Below are 27,301 nucleotides of genomic sequence, written 5' to 3' on the forward strand. Positions count from 1 at the left end.
ACAAATTGCCATGAGAGATCTGGAGGAGCCATGAGTTTAGCTCCCTATTGATCGTTAGCTATCCACGGCTGAGAGACAATTAACCATGTCAAAGGAACATAGTGGCCAAACCCTGCTTTGTGCTATGAATGCATGGGGTCAGGAGATAAGAAGGAGCCTCTCTGGACAAAGCTCAGTTAACCGGAGGGGTGCTACATAATGCTCAAGATTTAGGGCCTACTACTCAGAGGTGCTGAGTAGGGTTGTGACAACTGGGCCTAGAATTTTTGCCTGCTTGGGAATGGATGATTAAAAGTAGGTCATTCAAAAATGAATGTTCCAGATATGTGCAAGAGAACCAGACAGACAAATTGAATAAGTCCAAACAAAAAGACCTAACTGATACATCTCAAAAGTCTGGGCTGAGGTTGGACTGAATGAATAAGAAAATGTGGGAACGAAGTTACCTGTGCTGAGTTTGACCTTACAGCAGTGGATTTAATTTGTGAATGAAATAGTGAGAAGATGAAGCAGGCCAGTCACTTTCCATCTCATCCCCTTTGTTGGGGTTCTTGAAAGGAGACTTTGAAGAACTCCCATCTTATCTTCCCACATCCCGGGACAGAGGGGTTTGTCTGAAGGATTTTCTTCCGGAGAGGAGGGCTGGCAGGTCTTGCTCTTGTTGTAAGGAACTTTATTCTTCACCTTTACACACCAGTCACCAGCTCAACCCTCGCAATTCAACATTTTAGAGAAATCTAGCAACTTCAAAGAGGGCAGAATATTTTCCAGAGCAGGAGAATGCTCCAAGATTTCTGTGGTGAAAAAGCAAAATAATAGAAGTATGTTTTTTATTTTTTGCTCCAGTGCAGAGATTCACTGAGCTACCTGGAAATAACCCAAGCGGCTAGCAGACAGACTGGAGTTCTGTCTGAGGAGAACATAAGAACGGCCAGGCTGGGTCAGACCAATGTCCATCTAGCCCAGTATCTGGTCTCCAGACAGTAGCTAGTGCCATGGAACAGGGCAATTACTGAGTGATCACCCCTGTCTTCCAGTCCCAGCACCAAGCAGTCAAAGGATTTGCCATCTTATCTTGGCTAATAGCCATTGATGGACCTATCCTCCAGGAACTTTTTTTGAACCCAGTAGGAATTTCATGAGATGTCTGGAAAATAAACCACTCACTGCCCTGACACACCACGTGCCCTCCTTTCACCACCTGATGCCATGAGGAGAGAAACTACAATGTTCTCAACACCAAACTCTGGCGGAGCGAGTGCTGGAGCAGGGGCTGGTGCTTCTAGCCTAGCAACCCTGCACCTTTAGCAAAACTCAAAGTTTTTAATATGTTCATAATTTTGATGAATATCAGTGTTTATTTTTAAGCATTTTTTCAATTTTAAAATTTTCACAGCTGCGGGAAATTGGGAGGAACAGACAATTTAATGACAGCAGGCACGGAGATTAAAAAAGTTAAAGCTTTGTAACCATTAATATACAAATTGTCAACCTCGCCTGTCAAAATATACGAAGTAATTAGCCTTAAATCAAACTCTACGTTCTCAAGCAACGTTTTCCCTGCTTTGCCGGTCTGCACATTCTGATGACCACTGATGGAAATAGTTTTGATTGGTTTGTGTGTGTATGGTAAAAATCAACATCGACTGCTAAAAATCGAATCTTTCCAAGGGTAACTAGCCCTAGCATTGCCATTTTGGAAAGCAGTGTTGACAAGGGTGTTTTCATTCAGTGCATTAGTAACCTGAACTGGGAGGTTACCTGTACTGTGGGCTGTGTATTTCCATGCAACTGGAGGCTTCACAGGAGCAACTGGAAATGATTCAGTGGATTTTAAGGCCAGAAGGGACCCTTATGATCAGTCCAACTTCCTAATACCCATGCTAGACAATCTCAGCAGATCTCACAAGCTTGCTCACAGTATTGAATCAAAGTCCGGATGGAAGTCTATAAAAAGTGCTGCACACGGCTTAGAAAATTCAGCCTTCCTCTGCAAAAAGCTGTCTCTAGGCAAACATTTGGCTGATGGTGGAACGAACCAGGTCTAAAGCCTCACCTCTCTAGTTGCTACACTCTGCCTTATTTGAACAGAACAGTCCAAACGGTTTTCACATGGTCTTGCTGCCAAGGGAAATGTCTTCCTTGCTGGGAGATATTTAGTCCATCAGTCTGCTGTTAATTGCGTCTGCCGGGGCGAAGACTGTACTACAATATCTGCAAGGAGTCTGCAACTGGCTGCTTTCAGGGGGACAACGCCTCCTCCTCTCTCCAGCTATTAAAAGATATTAAAAGGCAGCCAAAGTACCTCAATACTCTCCTGACATCACTTTACTCGGTATGCAATTGCTGCCATTTCCAGAGGGATGCAATGGGATTGCAAATTGCCCATGTGATGGCAGCCGGGAAGGTTTCCGGGAGACTATTTCAGTGTGAAAAGAAAAGGAGTACTTGTGGCACCTTAGAGACTAACAAATTTATTTGAGCATAAGCTTTCATGAGCTACAGCCCATTTCCTCGGATGCATGAATCGGACGATTTTAGTGTGGTCTCTACTATAGATGAGTCTGAGAGCCCGTCACCCTCCCAGATGCTGCAGTGCACTCGGAGTCCCAGGAAGCTGAAACTGAAGAGGGAGATCAAGATGTTAAACATCTCAAATTGAGGAACGTGTTTCCCTGGCCACAGACCCCACAACCCCCACACTGGGCAACAAAGGGTTAAGGGATTATTTTGGGCCCACCCTGCCCCACCTGCAGCAAAAGCGCCCTCTGGTGGAGGAATGACAAGGCACGGAAACCGCTCCTTTGGGGGCAGGTCTGGAAGAGAGTAGACCTGTAACCCGTGGCTCCAGCAGCACACAGCAGAGGGAAGGCTGAAGTCTCTGACGTAACTGCCCCAAAGGGCCCTCCCTGAGGCAAGGGAGGACTCATCCCCCTCTTCTCTGCTTGTGGACACCGGACATTGGCAATCCCCTCTTACGTTATTGGTTGGGACTCGCCCAGCAGGGGAAAGCCTTGGACTGAGCTGGCTGGGGGTGAAGAGGCAGGAAGTGGCCCAGGGAGGGCAGCCGTTAAGCAGCCTTGGTGACTGGATCATTGGCAGCCCCACACTGCCCTTGGTCGCAGCCCAGCGGAGAGGGAGGGCCCGGGCTCCCCTACCAACAACCCTCCTGCCGGTCATGGGTTGGGGCCCTGCCCGCTAGGCCATGCTTCCCGACCAACCCCCAAGTGAGAACTAATCCAGCCCCTTAGAATAGGTGCTAACAACTTATGCTAAGTCTGTTCCACCTTGCATTTAGCGGTGATGCTCTGGGTACCATTCCCAGACCAGACGAAGAGCTCTGTGTGGCTCGAAAGTCCGTCTCGCTCACCTACAGAAGTTGGTTCAATAAAAAGACATTACCTCGCCCACCTTGTGTGTCTATTTCACAGAAAAATCAGCCCTGTTCTGGTCCATCAGTGCTGGGCAAGTAGCATCAGCAGGGTGCTTGAAAGAGGAATTCAATGAAAGGGAATTACAATGTAGTCATCTCATACTCATGCTCAGAAAGAGCCTTTATACCTCAGCAACACAGCTGTGCAGAGACTAAGTAAAACTAAGATGAATGTTCATGGCCAATAAGTCAGCCATTGGAGCAAGGAGTAGCAGCCAGTTTAGTGTACCTACTTTACAGGCCTTTTGTAATAGGTATGTTTTTAACTTGCTGGTACGAACAATGCTTGAGGGCTCCCCTCTGCCAGGAGTTGTGCTTGGGACTCCCTACGATTTGGTGGTTGGTGGTGGGTGGACTCTTGGTTACCTGGGTAACTTGTAAAGGGAGCCAGTAGATTATGGGCCAGGCCCTGGGAATTTGCACAAGTGAGGCCTGGATGAAATCAAGTAGACAGCCCAAGATTTGGCCGTGTGAGGTTACAATGAAGCCTTCTAAGGAAACGGGAAGAACTTAATCTGATCATTGAGCTCTTTTTTGCTTTAGTTTGTTTGGTGGAAGTGCTGGATGCTACTGCATCATGGGTGCCAGATAAGAGACATAGATAACCCAGGATAGTGATTAGAGAGAAGGTTAGATTACTGTTAAATTGCTCTCCATTGTTTGCAGGTGCGGAAGAGGGAGCTGGCAAGTTTGCGTGTGGGTGACCCATGATAAAATTCCTGTCCGAATTCTGGAGTTTGTTTAAATACAGAAGAAGCAAGTAAAAAAGGCTGAAAATAAAAAAGAAGAGAAACAGAAAAAAATTGCAATTTACAGTGCTTTTCTCAGAAATATTTGGCAGAGATGATGTTACATAAGGATGTGCTTAGAACATGAATCACCACAAAGGGATGTGGATTATCCGAGTCTGATATCAGAAACATTTCTATAACAGATGCCATTAGAATCCTCCAGAGGTTTGATTAAGGTCTGCATTGCTTGGGAATTGCATGTTAGACATTCCTAGCGTGTGGGGCTGGACATAAGTGCTTTCGACATCAGAAAACTAAAGAAAGACAGTCAGCCATTTAAAAATACGAAGCATTTGGTTTAAAAAAAAAAAGCGCCTCTAGTTTTGCACCTACCATTTATTGCAGGCAAAAGTTCTCCCATTGGCATAGGTAATCCACTTCCCCAGGAGGTGGTAGGTTGACAGGATCTCTTGTGAACCTAGGGCTGTCTACAGCAGGGCTTAGGTCATTTAACTGCATCGCTCACTGGTGTGGATTTTTCCCCATACACTTGAGTGACATCATAATTATACTGACCTAGATTCCTAGCGTAGGCTAGGCCTGAGTGATTCTTCAAGAGAAACTTGGCTAGGATTAGTCATGCACCCTACATAGGCCTATGTTCAAAGTACCTCTGTGCAGAGCAGCGTACAGTGGGATATGAAGTGGGCAATTTCCAGCGTGGCAGGAAGAACATCTGCTAATGAGAATGTCATCTGCTAGTGCTGACTGGGTTAGATATTAGGGAGGTTCAGTTTAGTTTATTAAAATCAACGAGTTCTACTTGGATGGCCTGGAATTTCACTAAGAACAATCCAGCTTTAGTTTCCCACTGGCAAGAAACTCCTTTAATGCAACTCAGGTCCTGGCCCTGTTATTTTACAGTCTGGCTGCACCTGAAGCCACAGAGACATCCAGGTCCAGCAATTGTAAACCCCAGTTGGGATGCTCAAGGGCAGGCTTGGAAATACAGAGTCCACAAGCATGGGTGCTGCAACCCCAGGTTCACCATCCATCGGGGACATATTTAGTCTTTACTCTCAGGTAGAAGGTCACCTGGAGCCTGGCTGATTTCACGAGTTTTGGGCTGGTGGCTGAGAGGCAGGACCTGGTTAGAAGCTCAGCTTGCAGCAAGTCCCCACGGGGCCATCACTCCCCTGTTGTACATCATCCCAGCAGGGCCTTGCTCTCTTCATTCAGGCCCCATCCAATCAGCCAAAAAAACCCAAAGGAGAGCAACCACTGGGCATGGAAGGGCAGCACAGCCCTTGATTTAGAGGCAGCTGGCAGGGAAACACAAGACTTGCTGACTGCTTGGGCGGGACAGTCAGGTACTTTAAATGCTTATTGAAGGGAAGGAAGGAGATGGACTGGAGAGGGGGAGTAGACCTCATGAAGAGCCATGAGCTTCTCCGGAGGAGTATGGCAGACCTCAGAAGTTCTGCGGAGAGGCTCACGGACATCATGGTTACTCACCTTCTCTTAGCACTTGTAGTTTTATCCTGGAAGATCCGACTTCTGACTGCATGGGAAGGGGAAGGGGGGGGCTACAAGTGAATGCAGCACCAGACGGCTTCCTGGATCAGCTGACAAGAGAGGCATGAAGGAATCTGAGTGGTCCCCATGGTGCAGTGCGCAACGTGAAGTGAGATTTACACCTCCTTCTGCACCTGTGACTGCCTCACCCACCCTCCGGAAACTACCAGTCTAATGTCAGCACCATGGGTACTGAGGAGGGACCAGCGAGTAGTGCAGGTTTTGGTTCACTGGTAATTTGGGCCCAGTCAAGTCTTTCATTTGACCTGAAACTGAAGCTTTCATTTCAATTGAGAGCTTTTTTACAAAAAAAAAAAAAATTATTAAAGATAATTTTGAAGCCAGAATATTTTGTTCTGAGAAAGTCAAAACAAAACATTTCAACTGAAACAATTTGCTGAAGTCCACACAAATCCATGAAATGTTTCCGTTGACCTGAATCTGCATTTTTTGGCCACAAAAAAAAGTGTTCATCAAGCAATTTGGCCCAGCTCTCCTGCTGGGTTCTATAAACGCTGCCAGGCAGGAGCAGGGAGGGGAGGTGTTGAGTGAGAAACTCTCTGGGATGGTCCCTTGCTAGCTGGTGGCTCCAGCTTCAGATGAATGGGAAAGGAACAAAGGCTGAGCAGTGCATAGTGTGTGCAGGACACAGAAGCCAGACTGTCCATTGGCCGGTGTCTCTTGCCACCAGCTGTTTGGCAGTAGGACATGGAAGTCATCAAATAACTGATGTCCATCAACTCTCTGCAAGGGGCAACTGCATTGGTACCATAAGCCCAAGGGTAGTGCTACCTTGATGCAAAGAGGTAGAACTGGAGCAAAATCTACAGTGTGACAATGCACAGACAGACTGGATAAAACAGTTCTTACAATGCAGCGCTTGCTCCTATGCTAAGGGGAAGCCCGTTTGATGGGATTTGGTAGTTTCCAGTTACATTGCTGGATGGCACACTGTATTTCTATCTCAATTAAGCGTGCACTGTTTGGCTGCAGCATCTCCAAACCATTTATTTTTCCTCCCAGAGAATTCTGTTTTCTCCATTACCATGCATCTGGGCTTTTCAATTCCGTGTTTTTAACCACATCAGTTGCACTGACATACTGTCTACTTCTCAGGCGGCCCTCCGCTTGGCTGGAATCAAATCTCTGGCTTAACCTCTGCTCTGGATCAGCAAAGGATTTGTTCGCCAACTTCATCTACCTACCAATCTAACAATATTCAAAATCACTTGCACTGCACTCCAGCAAGCTCACAGCACCACTGTGAGGGAAGTATTTTTCATTACACACTTGGATAAACTGAGACACCAAGAAGCATTGCCTAGTAAGTCAATGGCAAAGCCAGGAACAGACGTTACAAAATTAGATCTCTGTTGCTCCTGCTGTAACCAGCAGGTGCCATTTCCTATCTGATGTTCTGTGAAACTGGCAAATCCATCCTTAATTTACCTGCCTCTCAAAAATTCATCTGACTTCAGAAGCTACTCTTTAAAAACCTGTGTTACATATTTAGTTATGTATTTGTGTGTTAATATTTCTGGAACCCTTCTGCCAAGTGGTGTAGCAGCATCAAGGGCTGGGCTCAATATTTAGGTGTTCCTCTTAACATTAAGAAACAGAACCAGCTTAAACCCCACCCAGAAACCTGGGAAAACTAACCACCACCCAGGACCTTTCAGAGGCAGTGCTTCCCCACCTGCAAGCACTGAGTGTATAACAAAAAGAAAACTTTAGTGAGAGAAGAGGAAACAGCATTAATTTGCGAAAACACCCACCATGATTCAAAATTGTGCCAACAATGAGTAAACATCCATCCCACAATATCTTGGGCAGCAGCCGTTTGCCTCAGTTTCCCACCTTTCAGTGTGAAAATCCAATGGATCAATGGCCCTTTAACATCACTCCCCTTGCCTCCCCACTTTCTCTGCTGTACCCCACTCATGGTTTGTTGTCTGATGCCAGAAAAGTCTTGGAGTCCAGGGATGTGTTCACGTGGGTTCACCTCCCAGCCCACCCAAGGGCACGGGGACGAAGGGGAAGTGATGTCTCAGCCTCTGCTCACCAGTGATGCTGCTGTCTTTAGCTGCAATGCAGTGTTCCAAGGGTCCACCACCTAGCCCAGTCCCTAGTAGTGGGGAAGACTTGCCGACTGCATGGGTGGGACAGTCGGGTACGGTCAATGCTTATTGAAGGAAGGAAGGAGATGGACTGGAGAGGGGAGGCAGACCTGGGTAGTGGGGAACTGCACGGCTGCTACCACCTGCGGTCTCTTTCACTGCAAGCCTGTCCCCACACTAGGCCCAAGGCTCAGCGCTGCCCTAGACCAACTCAGTGATTTCAGCTCTAGCGATCACTGGGGAAAAACAAGAACCCTCACATCAGTCTAATCAGTTCTGTCTTTAAACACTGGAGTCAAATGGCACCTAAGACCCTTTAAACAGAACCCACGCCACCCTATAGGAACACCTGCCCTCCCCTCTGACTTTCACATGGATTTGGCTTAGCAAGTGAGGTTATAGATAGGAGACCCCCCACCCCGGAGGGTGTATTAAGGGCAGTTCTGCTGCCCTTTAGTTATACAAGAAGGATAAGATTTCATTACCCCTGCATCTGAGACTTGAAATGAATGAATTTTAACCCCAAAAACCAGCCCAAAACAATTACTTTGGCAAAGCTGGTCTGTCTGCTGATCACCTAGGCAAAGTACTATGCAAATCTGCTCTGTTGTTGAGGTCCTTTCCCCCTAGTTCAATAGATAGCAGAGAAGAGCTCGTTCAGATCACTGGCTTTCATTTGTACAAAGCTTTGGAAATAGAATTTGCTTCAAAAATTCTAAGGGCCAGATTCAACCCAGAATTATACCCTGCATCCCCATCAAACTCAGCTGAGCTGCACAGGACAAAACTTGAGCCAAAGCACCAATTCCCTCTCCCCGCCCAGCTTATCAGCAATGTTATTGAGGAGTTATACCTCAAAAGTGCCACGTGATGGCAGTGCCTCATCTTTTTTTTTTTTTGAGCAGCAGTCTGATAGCTCCAGCATTTGTAGACTGATTGAATGCAGCGGTTGTGGGGGTAGGAGGGGAGGGGAGGGGGATAGCCTGTTTGTGTGTGTGTGGGGGGGGGTAGCTGGTGTGTATTTTTTCTCTTCTAGGCTCGCTCTTTAATTCAATTTTAAATATCACCAGCACAGAATTTGCTCACCCTGCATGAACGTGTGCACAGCCCTCTCAACACAAAGATCTGGGGTACCAGGAGTTCACAGAATCCACACTCAGGGGAGAAAATAGATGGCCTGAAACACTTCATAGCAGATCTGAAGCGAAGTAAATTTGTCTAGTTCCAAGGTGCCGCCCTGCCCACAACACATCAGTGGCATGGAGGTTGCCAAAGAGGATGGAGCTCGGCTGTTCTCAGTGGTGGCAGATGACTGAACAAGGAGCAATGGTCTCAAATTGCAGTGGGGGAGGTCTAGGTTGGATATTAGGAAAAACTATTTCACTAGGAGGGTGGTGAAGTGCTGGAATGGGTTCCCTAGGGAGGTGGTGGAATCTCCATCCTTAGAGGCCCAGTTTGACAAAGCCCTGGCTGGGAAGATTTAGTTGGGGTTGGTCCTGCTTTGAGCAGGGGGTTGGACTAGATGACCTCCTAGGTCTCTTCCAACCCTAATCTTCTCTATTCTATGCCAGGAGCTAATGTCTAACAGAATGGGGCCATGCCTCACGCTGTGAGGTGTCCTGGCAGGAAGCTTTTGATCATATAGAGGGTGTAACACCTTACAGACCCCTCCCTGATGGGATCATTGGGTCACTATGGCCTGTAGTTCAAAGATAGATCAAATTCCTGGGTTGAGACACTGTGCCTCGTGCATAGGCCAGCTTTGAAAATAGTGGGGGAGGGGAAGGTTTGAAATTATTCTTTCAAAATGCTTTTTGGACCGGGGGGTGGAGGGGTTAAAAACCAAAAACTTGGCAAAAAATGTTAAAATTTCACAAGGGGGAAATTCACAAATTCCAACAATTTGAGTTTGACCCTCCCTTCCTCCCCTGAATGCAATAAAATGCATTCCCTCCCCTTGCCTCCTTTAATTTCTTTTACCACCTTAACTTAAGACTTCCCCAACTTTGGCAAAGTCACACAACAGCAAAAAGAAAAAAAAAAAAAAAAAAGGATGGAACATCCTCCTCCCCTCGTATATATAACACACTCCTGCCATTTCCCCAGTGACCCTGGGGGCACCCAACAGTTATGACTAAATGGGCATTTGGATAAACAGAAATGTGATTAATTAACATAGGGCTATCTGGAGGGCACACTGCGGATTCGGATAACTAGGATTTCTGGACAAAGGGAATTAGATAGTTGGAATTATATTGTAATTCCAATTATTACGTTTTGTGGCAAAAAGCCAGGTAAGAAGGGCGGGAGGGGGAAATTTAAAATTCTGAAGTGTTGAAATATCATTTAGAAAGCATTCAAACCACTTCCAATCTGCCAAAATGAGAACAGCTTCACATAGCTGGTTTTCCATTGGTCAGCCAGCTCTAACGATAACGATCGACCCTTCGGGGTTGTCCTTGGGAGGCATTTCAAGGGATTGGAAAGGGAAGAGGTGGGCAACTAAAACTCAGTCTGGAGTTCCCCAGGCCCTCTCTGGTTTGCCAGCATATCTGGTGAGCCTGCTGCAGCCGACACACCTTTAATGCCGCCTGCTCTGGAGGATACAGGTAAGTAATGAGTTGAACCTGAGCCTCAGCTGTTAATCTCTCCTCTGCCGGGAGCCTGTGGAGAGTCTGGGTCCGAATTTTGCAAGTTAGGCCGGTCTCAATTCCTGTTCCTTCCTGGGCTCTTCAGAATGGGCTCAAGCAGCAGGGCCTCTAGGGGAGTGACAAAGTTTAGTAGTTGTGTAAGCAGAGGGAGGAGAAAGAAACGGAGCATGGAACGAGGGGTAGAGAAGAGGACCTCTCTCCATCCAAGGCACTTCTTCAGCATCCATTACCGTAGTATCGAAGTGCCTCCGGCTTTAGTCTCATGGCACCCCTGTGAGGAAAGGAAGTACTTTCCATTATACATACAGCTTACGAAGGCCTGTGGAGACTAAAGGACTTTCCCAAGGTCCCATGGGAAGCCTGTGGTAGAACAATGGAACCCAGGTCTCAAGTCCCAGGCTAGTGCCCTCACCACTAAACCATCCTTCCTTCTCTTGACATGTGGCTTTCTGCAGCACTGAGGAGGATACAGCACTGCCTGCCCCAGGGCTTTGTCTCCATGTCCTAGAGAAGGCCTAGATGACTCCCATCAGGACTGGTGGGTGAGTGAGTCATTTCAGGGAGAAACAATGACACCCAGTGCACAACAGCTGGCAAAGCATCCCTGAATTTAGGATCTGGGCCTCACAGCTCCAGACATATTTTTAGCACAAGGTGAGGATTAGTTGCAGTGTCCGTCACTCCAAGATCTGGAAATCTACTCAACACCCGTCTTCATACATGCTGCTAGCCACATGTGGGGCATGAAGGAGCTGAGCTGTGCAGCATGGCCCCAGATGGAGGCCAGCCTGGTGCTCGCCCCCCAAACACAGCATGCCAAAGAAAATTCCTCTCTCCGCGTCCCTGGGAGGAATCAGGCTCTTAATGGGAAAGAAACTATTCACTGCATGTGCTTTCCATTAGCAACACCGCCCTGGGACCCCGACCCTGGCCAGCCATGCAGTCCAGTGTCAGCTGATCTATTTAACATAAAATCTTTAAGCCGAGCTTCCCATAGTAGGGTCTGATGTCTGAGGTTTTATGAACCGCCAGCTCCACTCATGCAAAGCACCTCCCGATGTGTCGATGTGTCGGGGGAAACTGTTTGCCCACCAGAGTCTGTAGATTGAAGCCTGATGAAAAAGGTGCAGGGAGAGGAAGTATTAGACAAGGCTTCTGTTTGGAGGTTGCTGGTTAAGATTCAGCAGCTGCAGCTCCAGATGAATTCAGACAACTTGTTGAAGAGCTGAGTGACTGCACATTAAACTACCCCCTACCAGCAAGCTCATTAACAATCAATTAACAGTTGGTGATTAAAGTTTAAGCTGCAAGCCAGGGCTAGAACACTAGGGTGTGGAGAGCGGTGGAGGAACATTAATAGATCCATTGAAATATATGTAAAGTCATGGCTCCATTCTCCTCATGCCAGATGCAGGCACTCTGTTGTGCTTGGCCACTTGGATTCAAGGAGCTTTTCTCCAAAAGCTACTCAGCCAACTCTGCCCACAGCCAGTTGTTTGAGCTGGTTCTCTTCCGACATCCCCACTGCAGACACAGGGTCCCCACAGCCACTGCTGCTTACAAACCTTTCTGCTGGTTCTTTTATCTGTCTGACTCCCCCGCTCTCTGGTCTGTGACCTTGGATGGAGAGAGTCAGCTACTCCTAGCTAGCGACTCTCCTAGTTGCGGCACTCTCCTGTAGGGAAGATACCCAAACAGGGATGGCCCCCCTAGGTCTCCTGATCATTAACATAAGAATGGCCGCCCTGGATCAGACCGGTGGTTGATCTAGTCCAGTATCCCATCTTCCGACAGTGGCTGGTGCCAGATACTTCAGAGGGAATGAAAAGAACAGGCAGTGGTGCAGGTAGGGCAGTCCGGTCCGGTATGCCGTACCAGTAAGATATTTACAGCTGGTACCGTTTACCGGAAAGACACAGGAGCCTAACCCCAGCCCTTCCATGCAGCTGCATCTCCTGAGTCATGCCTGGGGTCTGTACAGCAACCCTGTCGGAGGACAGGGCTGGGGGTGGTACAGCTGTGCCAGAGGAGCTGCTGGCGTGGGGCTGTCCGGCGGCCCCACATTCTGCTCCTTTCGTCGCTGCAGTTCCAGAGATCCCTGATCACCCAGGAACCGTGGCGGGGCAGCCCCGCGCCAGCAGCTCCTCTAGCGTGGCTGTACCACCCCCAGCCCTTCCATGCAGCTGCATCACCCGAGTCATGCCTGGGGTCTGTACAGCAGAAGTCTCCGGCGCAATGGGAGGAGGACAGTCAGAGCCCTCCCTCCCCCAGATAACATGGGATGGATGTGGATCATGGAGAGGGGACGGGCAAAGCGCAGGGAGGCCTTGGGCTGGGGGCAGGGAGGAGTCACATGGGGAGGCCACATGCCCCCCGCCCTTTGTGTCCCTCCCATGAATGCAGCGAACGGGCAAGAAATGATTACCACTTGCACCACGGAGTACAGGGCAAATTATCAAATGATCCATCCCCTGTTGTCCAGTTCTAGCTTCTAGCAGTCAAAGGTTTAGGGACAGCCAGAACATGGGATTTCATCCCTGACCATCTTGGCTAATAGCCCTAAGTGACCTGTCCTCCATGAACTTATATAATTATTTTTTGAACCAAGTAATACTTTTGGCCTTCACAACATCCCCTGGCAAGGAGTTCCACAGTTCACATAGTTCAGAATGAACTATGGAAATCTCATTTAGAAATGAAACAGACAGCTTTTTACAGAGGGAGAAGTGTATTTAGAGAGTTCTCTCAGGTTGGGGGTGGCAAGATAATGTGCCTATACAGCAAAGGGTTCACTGCATAGCAGAGATTTCAGAAATAGAGCCCCATAGCTCAGTCATTTAATAGATTTATTATATTTCTTAGGATGACTGGTGAACTATTTCCTCAATACATGCCAGTGAATTTCTGATGCATGATTTAGGTCTGGCTTGCCCTCCTTTTACTAAGAGGTCCACGGATGTGAACCTAGGATGGTCTCTATGACTGCTCTAGGTTATTAACATGTGAGTGACTGAGCAACTAAAGCCAAGGTCCTATAGCTACATGGCACCAGTTCATGCAGGCCGGACTCCGAGTTTGGAAACCAGAGTGCCAGGGCTTGGGGCAGCACATTTTTGCTGAAAACCTTAACCTGTGTTTGGTTACCCAGCCAAGCATCAGCAAAGTTCAAATGAAATGTTCCTACAGGAACAAAAACCCATCTTTTGATGGTGGAAGAGATGGTCTATTTATAGTCTCCTGCCCCACATCCAAAATCTGTTGGCTTTGAAGGTGGACTGCAGGGCCATATTTGTTCCACCAGGCCCTAGAGGGACAATTAGGGATCCCGAGGCATCTATTCTGCTCCAGGTAGGTTCTTATACTGTGTTCATGACCACAGTGTCTGAGGTGCATTAGCTGTGTTCTGGGATTAGGATTTTATATGAAGCCCTGCTGTTTACGGAAAATGAGACCCCGCCCAAGCTGTGTATTTGGAGACGTATTGGTGGGGTGCTCGGAGCCTGTTTTTATTGTCCGACGTCAAAAGAAATTATTCTTCGAACAATAATTAGGTCCAAATTATGCTCTCAGATTTAAGTGCACAAATTCCCATTCCGCTTCAATGGCTGCTGCAGACAAATTGTATGTTCCCACCAACTCATGAACAACATCAACAACAACAACTAGAAGCAGAGCTCAGCCACACTGTGTCACTGAAGGATACACTTGTTGCGCGGTTTGATGAAAGGGCTAGAATGTTATTTTACTCTTTCATCTAGAAGTTACAGTGCAAAGGCGCAAGGCTCCAGGCGCTGCTGGAGTGTGTCATTTTATGGCACAGTGTAAGCCGTGTCTGGACTGGAGGGCTGCTGGAGCGGCGTGGTGTTGTCTAGCAGCTGGAGGGAGTTCTGTGCGTTAATTAAAGAACCCAGCACCATTGTACTATTAATAGTTGGACACTAGAGGGCTCCCGGACACTGAAGGACGGCGCACATCCCCCTAGAAGTCAGCTTGTCCGCAGAGAAAGGGCAAGGCTGTTTTTAGACCATGACAAAGGAGGCTTTTGGGAGGGTGGGAACTGGGAAGGCAGTGCCCAGAGCCCCAGAGAAAGAGAGCGCACGCGCTGAATATGTAGCCAGGTGAGCCACCCAGTAAGGAAGCCTAGACAGGCCCTAGAACTGAACAAACAGACAAAAGCCAATTCACAAATGTTGTCACGAGAGAAGCACCAGGCTCAGTTTGCTTCAGTTTTCTATCAGGGAACTGGCTGGGAAATGTGAACGTTTGGTAAATTTCAGCTGAAGTATTTAGCCATTCGGAAATTCATGCAGGCCAAGGCTTTGTTATCTGACCTTCAGCTTGGGAAAGAATTTCAGTTATCCACTGCGGGAACAGAAAGGGAATCATCAGACTTCCTTAGGCGAGTTGTGTGGGAGTCAACTAAGAGTCGATGCAAACGGCTCACAAGTACTCCCAAAGCTGAATGGGGCTCAGCTGTTTGACAAAATGTTCTCACTTGTGTTTTTAAGAACTGGGCTCAGGTTGCAAACAAGTGGCTGCTTCTGTAACAAGTGTTATTACCCAAGTAGGCTGAATGGGTCTGGCAAAGACCCTGTTAAAGGCCTCCGTTCCCTGCCCAGAGTTCCTCCCCAGGGCCATGTGTGGAGTTCACAGGAACATGGGAATTGCTAAGAGCAGAGCAGAGCAGACCTGCTGCATCCAGCCCCATACCCTAGCTGACCCAGGCCAGTGCCAACTGCCTCAGGGCATCCATTGACAACTGCAGGAAGCAGCTCATGACCAGTGATGCAAACAGCTCCTTGGCTCCAAGAGCAGGGCCAGCTTCCCCAAGCTGCTGCTCAGTCACATGAGCTCACCGAGCCCCAGAGGACACCGGATCTTTCATACACTTCCTCCCAACAGCTTGTTCGATTCCCAGAGCAGAGGCGAGAGTAACAGCCTGCTGCCTGCCCTACTGGAGAACGGTGGGAGCCGCCCAGCTGGAGTCATTTAACACTGCACTGGGGAGAGAACTGGAGAGCTGGCGACGAGGGCTAGGGAAAAGTCCTACAGACAAATCAAATACATAGGGCAGAGGGTGGTGGAGGAATCAGTGCTGCTGGGGCGTGGCGATTTGCCAATAGTCACGTCTCAGCTTTAATGGTTACGTGTGATTAACTCATAGGGTCCTATTGCATTGTACCTGGTGCAGGGGCATGGGTGGGGGACACAAGGAGGTTTCCCCTCCAATATGCTGCCTCCCTCCCCCCGCCTCCGCTCACGCAATCACAGCCACGGCCCCCTTCCAAGCACCCAGCCAGCTCCATATTAGGGCATCTGCCTCCTCAAAGGGACTTGAGGGCAGTGAAGTCAGAGCTGACCAGTCACACGGGGGAGAGCAAGCTGTATCCTACTAGGCAGAGTAGGCCAAAGGCCCCCGCTTGAATCTTGAGCAGTGCCCTTTTCTTCCATCATCCAATGTGACTTGTTAACCCCCATCCCCAAAACACTGCTTCTATGATATGGCAAGCCACCACCATTCCTACGGATGGCAGTGGCGTGGAGAACCTTACAGGACTAGACCCTTCATGCTTTTGGTTTAGGGATCACTACAAACACGGAGCTGAATTTTGGTAGAATTCTACATCACATAAGAACGGCCGTACTGGGTCTGACCAAAGGTCCCTCTATCCCAGTATCCCGTCTTCCGACGGTGGCCAATGCCAGGTGCCCCAGAGGGTGCCAGGTGCCCCAGAGGGAATGAACAGAACAGGTCATCATCAAGTGATCCATCCCCTGTCGCCCATTTCCAGCTTCTGGCAAACAGAGGCTAGGGACACTTCACAGATGTTCAGAACAGTTTTTAGTATATAGACACACAACTCCTTACAACTACTGAGCTCTTCCATTCACATTTGCTTTTACTGCTCCTTTCTCCAATGCCCCGAACAGTCACTATTGTTGTATCATCAGCACCGTTTTCCAGCTACCGACAGGTGCTTTTCCAAGAGACAGGATCCCTTTCCGAGTGATAGGACTGTATTCATGAGGTGTAGCAGAGATCTTGCTGGGAAGCAGGAAAGTTTCAGAGGAGAAGAATGTGACCTGGGTCACTGTTCACAAGAACCTCCTCCCGTGTGACACGCAATGAAAACATGGCTCATTTTTAGAGAGCCTACAACTCCCATTGACCTCAGTGAGACTGGAGAGTGCTCATATCTCAGGGGGTGGTGGGAGGGGAATTTCAAGTTTCCCTTTAACATGTGGATTGGGCCATGCTGCCAGACATTCATAGACTAACCAAAAGTTAGAGTTGGAAGACATTTCTTAAATCATACAAGCCAGCCACGCCTCACCCAAATCCAGGATTCCCATCAGGGCTAGCTGCAGTGCTTCTTGCTCCGTCCTTCTGGCATCCAGGCACAGCTCACAAGTCAAGCCCCCAATCATTGTTACTGGAGCCATAGCTCTGTCTCCCACTTAGATTTATACCTTTTACTCGTACTCGGTGATGTTTGAGTCTGGACCCATTTCATCAAACACCAGCCATTTCTGGCAATTTCATAGCAGGCCTAGCCAAGAGGGTCAGGACTGAATGGACCGAATAAGTTACCCTCATATGAGCACAGACTGTTAGTTTGACGTGAGTGGTAACTTGGGAAACCTTGCACTGCCCCGGTACATGGTCCTGGAAACTCTCACATTCAGTGTGAAGACAGCGTGTCATATTGCACCTTTCACTAGGATTGCAATAACACAACTCTCAAAGATACCTAGGTACTTACATGGGCCCTGGTCCCCAGATTATCTAAGGCCCTATCGGGAGGGAACAGACACTAGTGAGGGGTGGAGCCTGTAAGCCTGCAGAGACAGAAGAGTACTTCCGTTTACCTGTCTCTATATAGAAGTGGGTGACAGAATTTAACAGACCAAGGTAGTAGCTATACAATCTTTGTTCTAGCAAGAGGGAGGGGTTTTTCCCAAGCAAAATGCAGGGATCACCATTAAAAAAAAATCAGCATTGTTCAGCTCCGTTCAGCATTCCTGGAATCCCCCTGCACAGTTCGAATACTTGCTAATGGTGCTATCCATGTGTGGCCTTTGAATGAGGATTACCGAGAGTGTGCTGAGGAGAGAGGCATGCAAAAGCATGTGGCATAACAGTGCTGGAGTAGGCAAGAACAAAAGCTGTTGTTTGGACAAGATGCTGCAGAGCAGTGAAGCCAGGAGAGGGCGGCAGTGGGTAGGAACCCAGAGCACAATTTCTCCAGTCAACAGGGTGATTTTATTCTGTCTGTATACAGACAGAAGCCGGATGTTATCGAGCTGTTTTTAATCCACCCTGGAGCAGGTTGAGGTCTTTGTACTCTCCTCTGTCACAGAAGTGTTTGTTGGGGTACTGGATCTCACCTTTGGACTCAAGAGTTGTCAGACTTTTACTGAAAGTTTAAATTTAGCAACATTTAAAGTTTACAAAAATTCTGCTCCCATTTCACTCAGCCAAGGAGTTGGAAAGGTAAAATTCCCTTCTCACCATGAATGAGCTAGGAAATACATCGGGCAATTAAGGTTTGGAATCTCAGGTGGTTGAAGTCAGTGGATCTACACTGACTTCAATGGAGCTACACCGGTTTACATAAGCAAAGAAACCAGTTCTATGCATTTTATTGCCAGCTGGTATTTCCTACAGATGGTGACCATCTTACTGAGGAGAGGAAGCAGATAAGAGGAAAACCACTAACACTCCAGCCCTCAAATTTAAGCCGATGTTGTCAGGCCTCACAACAATGGGAGGGGCTCTGAGCCCGATGCTAGAAATCAGCTCACCTCAAGCCTAGCAGCCCCAGCCAGTAGGATTTCTGGTGACCAGCATCTGATCAGTCCTCTAGAGCATTGTGGGACTAATGGTTAGAGTGAATAGTCAGATAAATGCAGTGACCTGCACAGCCAAAAAAGTCCCATATCGTAAGAGTAGCAACACAAAGTATCCAGCTCGACTGGTAAAGGTGTGGAAGAAGCCAAGATGATGGTAAGGAGGGGTATTGATGTTCTGTGCCTACAGGAACCACAATAGATGGGGAATACAGTGAAGGAGCTAGGCTTAGATTGTAAACTATGTGGGCAATGGAGTCCAGGGGTAGTAAGATGAAAGCCAAGGAAGATGGTGATTGAAGTTTGGTAGCAAGTGACAGACGACAGCTGTAGGAGTACGTTAAAGAGCATGCTCTGTCTGATATCACCTCGGCAAGGCATCTATGCACCTCAGTAAGGATGCCACGAAGAGAAGAGTTTCTGCTAAGATACATGGGCACAGCAGTGCCAGAGGAGCTGTTGGTGCTGAGTGATACGAATGTGCACACAGGCAAAAACCAAAAGGGATATGAAGTGTGCTTAGGAAGTTTCAGCCTAGGGACTCTGAATGAGGAAGGGAAAGGGCTACTAGCCATGTGTATTGCCATTCAATGGAGGATAGTCAATACGTGGTTCCAAAAGAGTGTGCGACAAAGTGACTCACCCATCTGTAGTGGAAACAAAAGCCAGATTGATATGATGTTGGTAAGGAAGTCTGAGTGGACTTGAATTATGGACTGCGAAGCGATATCTAGTAAGACAGAGCTGCAGCATCAACGTGGTTGAGCATTGTAAAAGGAGGGAATTAAGCTCAAAAGAAACCAGATTAAACTACAGGCAATTAAGCGGAAGGGTGGCAGAGAACTTTGTGCCAGCAGTACAGGAGGAGCATCTGGAAACAAACATGTTTTCGGCCTACAAGAGTTGGAATCACCTCAAAAGAATGTGCTTGTGGCAGGAGAGGAGGATTGTGTACAATGCAGAAGGGGAAAACACTGAGGGAAAGAGAGAAGTGGTGGTGGACCGGCAGGGCAGGTAGCAATCCAAAACATGCTAAAACAGAAATTAATCTGTTGAGCATAAAGAGAAAGCGAGCGGCCAACTGGGCAGTGAAGAAGGCCAAATAGAATGCCCTAGACAACCAATGTGCCTAGTTTGTAAGCCTCCCATACCTGGCTCTCCAGATTATCTATAGCATTACACACATGAAAGGGAAGGAGGATATTATTGCAACACCATTGGTAATGGATGACCAGGGGAAACTGTTAATAACACCTGAACAAGTGAAGGAGAGGTGGAAACACCACTTTGAGTCTCTTAAGTGAGGCAAACCTCTTTACGATGGAGCTGCCAACTTGTGATCCTAACATGGTGCTTAAGGCAAACATAACAGAGAAGGTGGTGAGGATAAATGCAGTCCAGGAAATGATGAACGGTAAAGCAGCAGGACTTGATGAAGTGATGGTGGACCTGTGAAAGTCCTGTGAGCCAGAGGCAAAAGCAGAGTGGTTAAAGCCCTATGGTGAGAGAAGACTGGGATCAGGATAGACTTGCACCAATAAGTAATAAGGGAAGGATCCAGAATTGTGGAAATTAGAGGGATAAAGCTATTGCTGCATGGAATGAAGATGCTGGAACATATCTTGGATGCTGGGATTAGGAGAATTGTGGAACCACTCCTCAAACAAGAACAGTTCTGCTTTAGAAAAGGATGAGAAGTTTCCACTGATACCATGTTTGTAATTCAGCAAGGGATAGAGAAGCAGAGAGTACCAACACAAAAGCTTCTGGGCTTTTACAGACTAGAAGAGACATCTGATAAGCAGACAGAAAGATGTTCACACCAGTGCTGAGGAAATATGGAGTGTCTGAGGATTTACTATCTATGGTGAATGAACTACACAGGTCACCCAAAACAGTGATCCAAATATATGTTTTGAAATGACAAACCCCTTTGAAGGGAAAAAATCAAACTGCTCCGGGGTCAGCTCTCAGCCCATTGCTGTTTAGGGTGTTGATGGATTATGGCAGCAGGAAGATCCCAATGGAAGAAAGGTGAGACGCTGCTGTATGCAGATGACAAGCCATAAGGGCATCCTCAAAAGAGGATGTGGAGGAAAAGTAAACCAGTGGTATGACCAACTAAGTAGGCATGGGATGAAATTGAGCATGATTAAGATTGAGGTTGTGTGGGTTAGTAGAAGTGCCACAGGGAAACTAGACAGAGATTAATGCGGATTAAACAGGACTGCCAAATCCAAATACCTGGGGGGGGTTGGGTTATGAGAGACAGCGAGCTTGAATGCGAGATACAATGCAGACTGGGAGTGCTGGAAGATGTGTGGGACAACGTTTCAGGTGTTGTGAATGACAAGACTTTGCCACCGAGACTAAAAACCCAACTGCACAGAACAAGAGCATGCCCCACAGTGCACAAAGGTGCAGAAACATGGGCAGTAAAGAGACAGCAGGTTCAATGCCAACGAGATGAGATGTCTTTGTGCAATAAGAAGAGTTACATGAAGGGACAGAATGCCAAAATGAAAGCATTAAGACGGAAGTCAAAGTCCATTGTAGCTGACAAATCCAGGAAGCATGACTTTGCTGGTTCAGTCACATAGAGAGAATGAATTAAGAGAACCTGGTGAAGACAGCATGAAAGGGGAGGATGGAAAGAGACTCCAAGTAAAGCCAAGGAAGCACTGGGTGGATTGCATCAAAGAAGATGAGCAAGTGGACTTTAGTGCTACCTTAGACAGATGAAGATGGTGCATGCTTGCACGATGACCCAACCCCCGATGATGGTATAAGGAGGAGAAGTTGTCAGGCCTCAAAGTCACTGTGGATATACAGGATCTCAAGAAAGTGGAGACATGGTGATCGGAACAGGCAGGCATGGCAGAAGCTGTTTTTGAAATGGTGCTGGAGAGCTTTGCATAGCAACCCTGGCACTGGAGTGAATGTCTCAGAGTTAAAAAAAGCTTTTCCTTTAGGTGTCCTGAACTCCGACTGCTGAATGTGCTAAGGTATAAATTCAGCTGGACCGTCCCTGCCCAAATTGATGTGGCACATCACAAAAGGACTTCCAAGAATTGTTATGATCCAATTAGTCCCAGGGAAAAAAATTCTATAAATACAAACATCCAGACGTGCTGCTTCTGTGTGTGCAATTTATGCACAATTCTGTAAGGGAAAATGACACTTCTGTGAGTAAGTGGCATGCAGATGCTGCCACGCTTATATGCTCAATCTTTAGGTAGACTAGGGTCGCTCTTTTTCTGGGGTTCAAGCAATTGCACAATTCTGAATGGGTGAGTTTTGTGATATTGCATTTAAGAGACCCAGCATTCAATACCACAGAGGATTTCGACAGCGATTTGGCAGGAAAATAGATTGACAGCTAATTGATATGCCAACAGCTCAGCACATAAGACAGCTAGCGATTAATGCCAGTCATTCACTATTTGCCAGTTCAGATTCCCATACTCCCAGGGAGGCCATCCATCCAGACTGGCACAGAAAACAAAGGGACAATGTTGCTACACTTTGCAGATAAACATAACATGGCTTTGGGAGGTGCCCAAGAGCAGCAGTAGAATGAGGAATACAGATCGCTAAGTGTTGCCTGCTCAGCCGATGCATGTGCAATGCAGAAAAGCTGGAATCAGCCACGTACAGTAGGCTCCATGGCCAGGCTCAGGAGACTGTTTGCCAAAGCAAGGGACAGCTGCAGTAATCAGGGTGTGAAACAATCCCCTGGTCTGGGGCCTTTGGAGGTGTTTTGTCCAAGCCCAGATAACACCACTAGAGCAAGGGGCAGGGGGAATGGAATCCCCAACTTCCTGCTTGTGGAGCTCAAGAGGAACAGGGGGCCTGGGCATCACCATCTCCCTCGTTCCTGAATCCCTTTACAACCCAACAGTTTCAAATGGGAGTGCCTAAAGTCAGGCACCCAAATCCATATTTGGGCATCTAAACAAGAGCATGTCTACACGGAAAGTGAATCTGGAATAAGGTAGGGTGTGAATTTAAAGCAGATTAACTATTCCTGATTTATTCCAGAATAAATGTAGCTAAGAGTGCCAACACATAGGGCTCGTCTTCACTACGGGGGTAAGTTGACCTAAGTTACACTACCCCAGCTATGTGAATAACGTAGCTGGAGTCGACGTAGCTTAGGTCAACTTACCCCAGTGTCTTCACTGTGCTGAGTCAACAGGAGACACCCTCCGGTCAACTTCCCTTCCTTTTCTTGTTCCCCTGAAGTACCGGGCTTGACCGAAGAGTGTGCTGTGGTCAATTTAGCAGGTCTTCACTAGAGCTGCTAAATCAACACCTGCTGCATTGATTGCAGCAGCGTTGATCTCCCCATAGTGAAGACCAGCCCATAGAGTTAGTCAGGAACAACTCCCCATGTAGGCAAGCCCTAATAGGCCTGATTTTCAGAGACACTGAGCCCACACATGTCTTCTACCGAGATCAGTTTGGGGAAGATGAAGGGAGAATCTGGCCACTTAATGTTCTTTCCATGCCCAAAGGTTTAGCGCTATCCGAGGCAGGAGATTGAGAGAGACTTTCTCCTTGAATAGGAAATAATGAACAACTTGACATGAAGTCACATTTTCTTTTTTGTGACCAACAGTGCTGAAATAACCCCCAGGTCTGAAGAGCTCTGTTTAGCTCAAAAGCTTGCACTTTCCAACAGAAGTTGGTCCAATAAAAGACGTTACCTCACCCACCTTGACTCTGATAGAAGTAGTAGTTCTTCATGGAAAAAACATTATATATGAGAGCAAAACACACCCAACACATCAATTGAAACACACTGAAGGCCATTTTTAAGTCTTTTTTCCCCCCAGCCACAAAGAGAATGCCCAGTCCTCCTCCTGCAAACTTATGGGAAAAACCTAAGAACCTCATGGGGTTTCCCACCCTACTTAGCCCAAAGTTCCCAAATTAAAGCATTTACTGGGTGTTCTGATATACAAGAGAAAGAACTTTTAAACCACATGTGCATTCTCATGGCTCCCAGCCGCTGGCCTATCAGGGAGTGCCTTTGGCCATTGAGTCAGAGCAGGGGTGAGCAAACTTTTTGCCCTGAGGGCCACATCTGGGTATAGAAATTGTATGGCAGGCCATGAACGCTCACATAATTGGGGTGTGGGAGGGGGTGAGGGCTCTGACTGGGGGTGTGGGCTCTGGGGTGGAGCAGAAATGAGGAGTTCAGGGTGTGGGAGGGAGCTCCAGACTGGGGAAGGGGGTTGGGATGTAGGGGTGGAGGGGTGAGGGCAAGGGGTCCGGCCTGGAGGTGTGGGCTCTGGGGTGGGGCTGGGGATGAGGGGTTTGGGATGCAGGAGGGTGCTCTGGACTGGGACCAAAGGTTTCAGAGGGCAGGAGGGGGATCAGGGCTGGGGCAAAGGGTTGGAGTGCGGGGTGGGGTGGAATGGGAATCATGGATGCAGGCTCCAGGTGGCACTTACCTCAAGCAGCTCCCGGAAGCAGCAGCATGTCCCTCCTCCGGCTCCTATGCGGAGGTGCGGCCAGGTGGCTCCGCATGCTGCCCTGTCCACAGGCACCACTCCTGCAGGTCCCATTGGCCATGGTTCCTGGCCAATGGGAGATGTGGGGGGCAGTGCCCGGGGCAGGGGCAGCATGTGGAGCCCCTTGGCTGCCCCTACGTGTAGGAGCCAGAGGGGGGACATGCCGCTGTCTCTGGGATCCATGTGGAAAGCTCCTGACTATGCTTCCCAGCGGGAGGTCAAGGGCTGGATTAAAAGGTCCGACAGGCCAGACATGGCCCGTGGGCCATAGTTTGCCCACCTCTGAGTCAGAGCCACACACACTGCTGGGACTTTTGCTGGAATTGTGGAAAACAAAATAAGGCAAAATCCTTCCTGGCTGGGATGTGAAGAAGATACAAGAAAAGATTGTATCCCCTGGACGCAGGCTCCATAATGAGCTAGAGCAGTATCTCAAACAGCAGTTCTCTGGCTAGTAACCTGCACCAGATGAACAAGAACTTCCAGCAGTTACTAGTACTGCTGCCAACTCAACTTCAAAGGAAAAAGCATTCTTCAGACAATACAGCTGAGAGTTCTGGTTAAACCCCCACTTTGCTGGCCTCTTGTGTTACTCGCCAGGGTCACCTGTTTTGCTCTCTCTAGAGCTAAACTTAGGAAACAGAGAACCCTCAACAAGTAACTTGCAGTTGAGGTCACTTTGGAACAAATGCACTTGGGTTACAGTGACAGCTTAAGGCTCCAGTGCAGGCAATGATCCCTGTTCAAGACAGCACTTAGGCATGTGCTGAGTTAACCACATGTTTAAGTCCCGATGAAGTGAGCTGTAGCTCACGGAAGCTTATGCTCAAATAAATTTGTTAGTCTCTAAGGTGCCGCAAGTACTCCTTTTCTTTTTACTGAAGTCATTGAAACTTGGGAACAGGTTTAATTGTTTTCCTGAATTGGAGCCTGGGTTCTCTAAGGTAAATGAGCACCCCATATTGGGAAGTGGAGGCAAGTCCAAGCTAGAGGGACAGGAGGAATAATAGGACCCCCACATAGATAGGGGAGAACTGTTGTGTCTTTTGCTCTTTACACAACAAAGACTATCCACAGGCACAATGGGGAACCAATAACCATGTTTGTGAAATACACTCAGCCACCACCTACCTATGTACACTCTGCTGTTCTGGCTGATTTCTACATGGCTTCTACAACAGAACACATGAGCACCACTAGAGGACTCACAAACTACTTAAAGGGATATTGCTCTATTCCTAGAAACTATAAAACCCACTATTTTAAGTAGACTGTCACAGGGGACCTCTTCAGCTACCCAGTGAGCAGCACTGTCTAGCCTTCTGGTCTCTCAGCCACAAACACACACTCTGTTTCTTTTCCACCACACATACCTCCAACCCTGTTTCCCAAACAGAGCAAGCCACAACACAGGCATGCAGCAGATAGCACCTTTCACACAGTTTCTTTCCTCCACCAGCTCACCCTCTGAGCTTCACCTGCTGCCTATTCCTGCCAGGGATATGTCCTCCCAAGTACTGAACCAATTGTCTCCTTAGCCCAGCAATTACTCTCAGGGGTCAAAAAGAAAAGGAGTACTTGTGGCACCTTAGAGACTAACAAATTTATTAGAGCATAAGCTTTCGTGAGCTACAACTCACTTCATCGGATGCTTCAAAAATGCATCTGATGAAGTGAGCTGTAGCTCACGAAAGCTTATGCTCTAATAAATTTGTTAGTCTCTAAGGTGCCGCAAGTACTCCCTTTCTTTTTGCGAATACAAACTAACACGGCTGCTACTATGAAACCTCTCAGGGGTCAGTAATCCCCATTAGAAACTGGTTGGTTGGCTCCAATTAAGCCTGCAACCTTCTCTGCAAGCAGCAGTAACTTCAGTGACCAGGTTGTTAGAACTAGCTCTCTGTCACATAGCCCCTTGCAGGTGTACTATTCATAAGCAACCCCCCACGTTGTTAGCTGTCATAAATATAAAGGGAAGGGCAACCACCTTTCTGTATAGAGTGCTATAAAATCCTTACTGGCCAGAGGCAAAATGCTTTCACCTGTAAAAGGTTAAGAAGCTAAGGTAATGCTGCTGGCACCTGACCCAAAATAGCCAATGAGGGGACAAGATTCTTTCAAATCTGGATGGGGGGAGGCAAAGGGTTTTGTCTGTCTGTATGATACCTTTGCTGGGAACAGATCAAGGATGCAAGCCTTCCAACTCCTGTAAAGTTAGTAAGTAATCTAGCTAGAAAATGCATTCAATTTTCTTTTGTTTAATGGCTTGTAAAATTTGTTGTCCTGGAGGGAATGTATATTCTTGTTTTTGTGTCTTTTTGTGACTTAAGGTTTTGCCTAGAGGGATTCTCTATGTTTTGAATCTGATTACCCTGTAAAGTATTTACCATCCTGATTTTACAGAGGTGATTCTTTTACCTTTTTCTTTAAATAAAATTCTTCTTTTAAGAACCTGATTGATTTTTCATTGTTCTTAAGGTCCAAGGCTCTAGGTCTGTGCTCACCTATACCAATTGGTGAGGCTATTATTATCAAGCCTTCTCCAGGAAAGGGGGTGTAGGGTTTGGGGGGATATTTTGGGGCAAGATATCTCCAAGTGGTCTCTTTCCCTGTTCTTTGTTTAAATTGCTTGGTGGTGGCGGCAGCATACTGTTCAAGGACAAGGCAAAGTTTGTGCCTTGGGGAAGTTTTTAACCTAAGCTGGTAAGAGTAAGCTGGGGGGGGATCTTTCATGTGGGTCCCCACATCTGTACCGTAGAATTCAGAGTGGGAAAGGAACCTTGACATTAGCACCGAGTTGAGGCTGCCCAGGGGTATCCTGTGCCCTTCCAGAGCATGAGATTCAGCAAAACTCACAGCTCTCAGAGCCGGGAAATACAGAGTGAAGGTGCATACTAAGGCATCACTAGCTCTGTCCTCTTTGCACGATGCCCTGCGACACTCAGACTCTGCCTTGCAGATAGTGCCGGGCACCCTGGGATTAGGCACACTAGCTAATGCCATCTCTTCGCTAAAGCCCAGCCTGTGTTTAGGGGAGCTGCACTGCAGGCTGCCCTATGCTCAAACACTCCTACTCCACAGGAACAGTGCTGCACCTGCTAGATTTTACAACCTGTTACACCTGGGGTGCCATTTGACACCTTTAGCCCGTCAGGAAACCCACACACCTTGCTGCTGCCTGGCCCCATGTTCCGACCACCCCTGTGACCTGCTGCTGACAGCCCACAGAACTCAGCACTGCGACAAAGCATACCGCATCTCTTGATACACATGCACCTCTGGCCTTCAATCCCACAAACTGGGGAGGCAGGGGACAGGAGCGGGCTGAGACCCCACCCCGTCGGGGTAGGGCTCTCCCACATCTCCTCGTATGACAATCACAGCTCTGCCAAGTTGCTCCATCTGATCCCGCCACCCTTCCAGG

The 27,301-nt window shown here is 47.8% G+C and overlaps 1 long non-coding RNA gene across 1 annotated transcript; it reads right to left on the bottom strand.

Annotated features, from left to right (window-relative positions):
* LOC122456067 lies at positions 1–25,351 on the bottom strand. Its single transcript, XR_006274705.1, has 4 exons — positions 25,251–25,351; positions 3,412–3,486; positions 2,057–2,272; positions 1–794 (listed from the first exon to the last, which is right to left on the bottom strand). It is a non-coding gene; the product is annotated as an uncharacterized LOC122456067 (long non-coding RNA).
* Positions 25,352–27,301: the final 1,950 nt, after the last annotated feature.

Source organism: Dermochelys coriacea, chromosome 10 (assembly GCF_009764565.3).
Source record: "Dermochelys coriacea isolate rDerCor1 chromosome 10, rDerCor1.pri.v4, whole genome shotgun sequence".
NCBI classification, from domain to species: Eukaryota; Metazoa; Chordata; order Testudines; family Dermochelyidae; genus Dermochelys; species Dermochelys coriacea.